We start from the raw sequence: 6,157 nt of genomic DNA on the forward strand, positions 1-6,157 counted from the left end.
TAAGTCCATCTTGTTTAATGTGTCATTTAAAGCTTGTATTTCCTTATTTATTTTCATTTTGGATGATCTTCCCTTGGTGAAAGTGAGGTGTTAAAGTCCCCTACTGTGATTGTGTTACTGTTGATTTCCTCTTTTATGGCTGTTAGCATTTGCCTTATGTATTGAGGTGCTCCTATGTTGGGTGCATAAATATTTACAATTGTTATATCTTCTTCTTGGATTGATCCCTTGATCATTATGTAGTGTCCTTCTTTGTCTCTTATAATAGTTTTTATTTTAAAGTCTATTTTGTCTGATACGAGAATTGCTACTCCAGCTTTCTTCTGATTTCCATTTGCATGGAATATCCTTTTCCTACCCCTCACTTTCCGTCTGTATTTGTCCCTAGGTCTGACGTGGGTCTCTTGTAGACAGCATATGTACTGGTCTTGTTTTTGTATCCATTCAGCCAGTCTATGTCTTTTGGTTGGAGCATTTAATCCATTTACATTTAAGGTAATTATCGATATGTATGTTCCTTTACCATGTTCTTAACTGGTTTGGGTTTGGGTTTGTAGGTGTTTTCCTTGTCTTGTGTTTCCTGCCTAGAGAAGATCCTTTAGCGTTTGTTGTACAGCTGTTTGGTGGTGCTGAATTCTCTTAACTTTTGCTTATCTGTAAAGGTTTTAATTTCTCCATTGAATCTGAATGAGATCCTTGCTAGGTAGAGTAATCTTGGTTGTAGTTTCTTCCGTTTCATCACTTTAAATATGTCCTGCCACGCCCTTCTGGCTTGCAGAGTTTCTGCTGAAAAATCAGCTGTTAACCTTATGGGGATTCCCTTGTATGTTATTTGTTGCTTTTCCCTTGCTGCTTTTAATATTTTTTCTTTGTATTCAATTTTTGATAGTTTGATTAATACGTGTCTCGGTGTGTTTCTCTTTGGGTTTATTCCGTATGGTGCTCTCCGTGCTTCCTGGACTTGATTCACTATTTCACTTCCCATATTAGGGAAACTTTTGACCATAATCTCTTCAAATATTTTCTCAGACCCTTTCCTTTTCTCTTCTTCTTCTGGGACCCCTATAATTTGAATGTTGCTGCATTTAATGTTGTCCCAGAGGTCTCTGAGACTGTCCTCAGTGCTTTTCATTCTTTTTTCTTTATTCTGCTCTGCAGTAGTTATTTCCACTATTTTATCTTCCAGGTCACTTATCTGTTCTTCTGCCTCAGTTATTCTGCTATTCTAGAGTATTTTTAATTTCAGTAATTGTGTTGTTCATAACTGCTTGTGTGCTCTTTAGTTCTTCTAGATCATTGTTAAATGTTTCTTGTATTTTCTCCATTCTGTTTCCAATATTTTGGATCATCTTTACTATCATTTCTCTGAATTCTTTTTCAGGCAGCTTGACTATTTCATCTTCATTTATTTGATCTTGTAGGCTTTTACCTTGCTCCATCCTCTGTAACACTTTTTTTTGTCGCTTCATTTTTTTTTTTTATGGGTGGTGCTGTAATCCTGTCTTACTGGTTGTTTGACCTGAGATGTCTAGCACTGGAATTTGCAGGCAGTTGGATAGAGCTGGGTCTTGGTGCTGAGATGAGGACCTCTGGGAGGCCTCACTCTGATTGATATTCTCTGGCATCTGAGGTTCTCTGTTAGTCCAGTGGTTTGGACTCAGAGCTCCCAGCACAGGAGCTTGGGCCTGACCTCCGGCCTGGGAACCGAAACCCCACAAGCTTCATGGCACAGTAAAAAAAAAAAAAAAAAAAAAAGGAAGAAAGAAAACAAAAAAGGAGCAGTACAATATCAAAGAATAAAAAACAAACTAGGGGGCTTCCCTGGTGGCGCAGTTAAGAATCCGCCTGCCAATGCAGGGGACACGGGTTCGAGCCCTGGTCTGGGAAGATCCCACATGCCATGGAGCAACTAAGCCCATGAGCCACAACTACTGAGCCTGCGCGTCTGGAGCCTGTGCTCCGCAACAGGAGAGGCTGCTAGAGTGAGAGGCCCGCGCACCGCGATGAAGAGTGGCCCCCGCTCGCCGCAACTGGAGAAAGCCCTCGCACAGAAACGAAGACCCAACACAGCCAAAAATAAAATATAAAATAAATAAATTAATTAAAGAAAGGTTTAAAAAAATTTAAAAAGAAACCAAAAAACAAACTAAAATTAGAAATATAAAAAATATATTAAGAAAAATAAAACTATAATTGAAACAACTGCCACAAGGTAAAATAAAACCACAACAGAAAAAAGGAAAAAAACGGGGGGGTGGGGAGAGGGGAACAAGCGAAAAGGAGAGAACAATAACAAAGTATAAAGAATAAAATAAAATTAGAAAAATAAAAGATTTATTAGGAAAAATAAAAATATAAAAGAATCAACAACAATGATCAAAAAGGTAAAACAGAACCCCAATCTAAAAGAGGAAAAATAAAGGAAAAGAACAAAAAGAAAAAGCCTTGGCTATGGGCACGGAGTTTAGGTGGGGGGAGGGGGTGGAACTCAGGCAGGGGCGGGGTTTAGGGTGGGGCGGGAACTTCGGAGGTGGGGAGTTGACGTTTGAGCGTGGGGCGGGGCCTCTGCTTAGGACCTGCTGCAGAAGGGTAGAGGCAGCCCATTGAAAGGAGGGTCTCCGGAGGGTGGAGTTCTGGAGTTTGGAGGTAGGGCCCTGAGTGAGGGTGTGTGGGTGAGTTTTAGGCCCAGCTCATGGGAGGGGGTCTCCGAGTGTAGAGGTGGGGCCCTGGGTGGGGGTGTAGGGGCGGGGCTTGGGTTCTGCACGGCAGGAGGGAGGCTCCGAGGGCAGAGGATTTGGCCCAGGAGCCCAACAGGCTTCCCGGGGCCTGAGTGGACAGGGAAAGCACTGGCCCCGTTCCCTTCTGTTCCTTCGCGCCCTCCCCTACCGTCTCCCCCAGCGTCTCCCCCAGCGTCTCCCCCGTCGCCGCTGGACCCCTAACCGTGGGTGGGTCCCGCTGGGTGTAGGAACTCCTCCCCTCCCCCAGCTGCCCCTCAGGGGTGCCGGTCCCAGAGGTCCGACCTTTACTTTTGCTCCCCCTTCCCTCCCTCCCACTCCCTCAGGACCTGCGCGGCTGGAGGGGGCCTAGGTGGGCAGAGGATCCGGCCTGGGATCTCAACAGGTTCCTGGGGGTCCGAGTGGGCAGGGGAAACCTGGCCACGCTCCCTTTTGATCCTCTGCCTTCCCAGTGGTTCCCCAAGTTCACCCTTCAGGTGTGGGATCCCTTCCCCTCCCCCAGCCGCCCCTCAGCAGCGCCAGTCCTGTCCCGCATCCACTTCTCCTCCCCCTTCACTCCCCCCACGCCCCACATCCTACCCGGTAGCTGGCTGTTCCTCCCGTGCCCTTAGGTGTCCGTGGTCCCCCACCGGTGCCTGGTAGGGGCCCTAGTTGTGAGGAGACGCGGATTCCACATCCTCCTAACATGCCATCTTGAGTCCGCCCCTAAAATTGTTTTTTATACATTACATTTTCATAAGATGATATTGTTCATACAATGCTCACTGAATCATGGGGTAAATTTTCATTACTATTACTGTTGGGCTGCACTAAGCAGCCCTGCAAGCCCCGTACTTACCCAGCTTCAAGACGGAAGAAAGAGCCCAGAGCCAGCAACAGAGACATCAGTGGTTTATTGGATGGGGGAGCTTAGACATCTGAAGCAAGGTCCTGGAGCGACACCCCTCCATGTGTGGGGGACAGTGGGGAGGACATGGGGCAGTCTTTGCTCCGGGGACAGTGGGTTACCAATTATAGGGGGAATTGATATCAGGTTGGCTCATTGGTTACCAGGAAAACCAGCAGAGGAGCACGCCTCTCACTGCCCCTTTGATAAGCTATCACAGTGGCTAAAGTAGCAGCCATTAGCTAAGGCCTGGGGCAAGTATGTAGGGAGGTTAGTCAGGTGAGTAGGAAGCAGGCCTGGTCAAGCAGGGGATGTATAGAGAGCAAGAGAACAGCTATCTTGGGTGGGCTGATCATACAATTACTTAAAAAAAATACTCTTTATGGACTTATTTGAAATTGTAAGTTCCCATACTAGAAAATTTATAATATGAAATACTAGGTTTAGAGACAGAGATACAGCAGACTATAGTGTAGAAAATCCTCTCTGTATCTCACATGATAGTGTATGGGAGGTAAAATCAATTTCCCTTTACCCTTCTGAGTTCTTGGCTGAGATCTCTATGACAAAAAACAGGTGAATAAGAGAAAAAAAAGCCCAGAGGTTTATTAATACGAATCCTCATGTATGCATAGGAGATACCCAGAGAAAAATGAAAAATGAATAATTCTCAGAGGTGGCTTAGAACTTCAGCTTAAATACCATCTTCAGCTAAAGAGAAAAGAAAGGTGTGGGGAAACTAGCTACCGGGAGGTTACCAGGAAAAGAAAGATAAACAAGCATAAGATTTGTTATGCAGATTTAAGTCCCTGCCTTCTTTATTGATAAGGGACTAAACTTGTCTCAGAGTATTCATCTCTGTCCTTCTTGGTAGAGAGGGGAAGAGGGACACTTTGGTCCTGCTGTTAGGTAATTGGAGAGTAGAGAGCTTTTCTTGTATCTGTTTCTTCTCAATTGCCTTCAGTTCAAAATAATCCTTATGCCAAAGTGGCATATTTTGGGGTGGCATATTCTGCTACCCTTCAGTAGGAACTTCCCTGGGTAGTTCTTTCTCTAAGAAAGAGACACATTGCCTAGAACTTGAAAGATCAGATATTTTATCCTACTTGCAAGCTAACAAGTAGCCTGCCACAATTTCATAGAAGTTGACAGAAGGCATGAGATTCCTCTGTCAGAGACAAAGAACTTCGTTACTTATAGCACAGGCAGCATGAGCTTCAGGTTCTCATGCATTCCTTTTGCTCCCAAGTCCCACTGAGTGAAATGGAGCTCCTAGGTGGGTGATGCAGAAGCAGTGGGTTTGAATCAGCATGAAGGAACTCTAAGCTTAGGAAAGTCTTGCTAGCAAACCTAAGCAAACTTTGCCCTGGAAGGAGAAATTACCTTTGCTATCTTGCAGCAAATCTTCTCTCTGCCCTTGAGGAAAATACTATCCCTATCCTGAAACTACATATGTAGAAATGCAAGGAACCCATGGAGTTTTGACAAAAATGTAATGCATCGGTAAGGCTAGTATGATGAAAAGAAGATGCACAAAAATTCTGACCAGCCATTTAGACTAAGATTGTAAATGTAAAACACTTGATCCTGAGTATTTCTTTGAATACGCAGTTAATCAATTAGAATAAAACTTCGCAATGATTTGTTTTGTTTTGTAATGCTTTATCACTTGATGCTTTAATGAGTCAAATGTTCTTTCCTCTTATCAAATAGGTTTTACCATCCCCCTTTATTTATTTATGCCAATAATTTAACCTCACTGGCTAAAGTATTTCTTATTGTGTTAGGGGAACCAATGCACATTTTGTCAAGAGTGGCTTGTACCTTAGCAATCTTCCTTTCTCTCTGTCTCTTCCTGAGAAAATTAGGTTTCACAAGGTTCAACAGCTTCCTCCTCTGTAATGTAACTGACCAACAGTTACTCAGTTTTGCAAGGCTGATTTCCTCAGCTAATAGATGACACTTTCTTCCACATCCTTATTCTTAAGAAACATTTTAGCAGTTGTCTTATTCTTCAGAGATAACTCAAAATAATATCATTATGGTCTTTTTGTTTGTTTTTAAACTAAGTCTACAGCTGTCCGGTCCCTGTGTGTGTCCTGTCCTTTTCAAGTTGGAGCTGCAAAATCCATTTGAGCTCCAGAGAAAAGCAGAACTGTCAATGACTATTACTTAATAAATCAAAGTAATTGAGCATTTAACTTTGCACCGAGTGATTAAAAACCAAGCTGTTCCTCGGTGGATATAATTAGGAGGCACAACTTAAAGAGTTTGCCCAAATGTTGAGTCATTTGTCGGGTTGCCAGATAATATATAGGATGCCTTGTATATTATCAGCGTGTAAACAGCGAATAATTTTTTTGGTATAAGTGTATGACCCATGCAATGTTTGGGACATACTCATATTTTAAAATTTTCCTCCTTTTTTTTAGAATAAAATTTAACTGGACATCCTCTATTTTTATTTGCTAAATCTGGCAACTTCTGGTCACCATAAACTATAATAACCTTTTGGTAAAACTTGGTGTCAAGAGAG

Source organism: Balaenoptera acutorostrata, chromosome 8 (assembly GCF_949987535.1).
Source record: "Balaenoptera acutorostrata chromosome 8, mBalAcu1.1, whole genome shotgun sequence".
NCBI lineage: Eukaryota > Metazoa > Chordata > Mammalia > Artiodactyla > Balaenopteridae > Balaenoptera > Balaenoptera acutorostrata.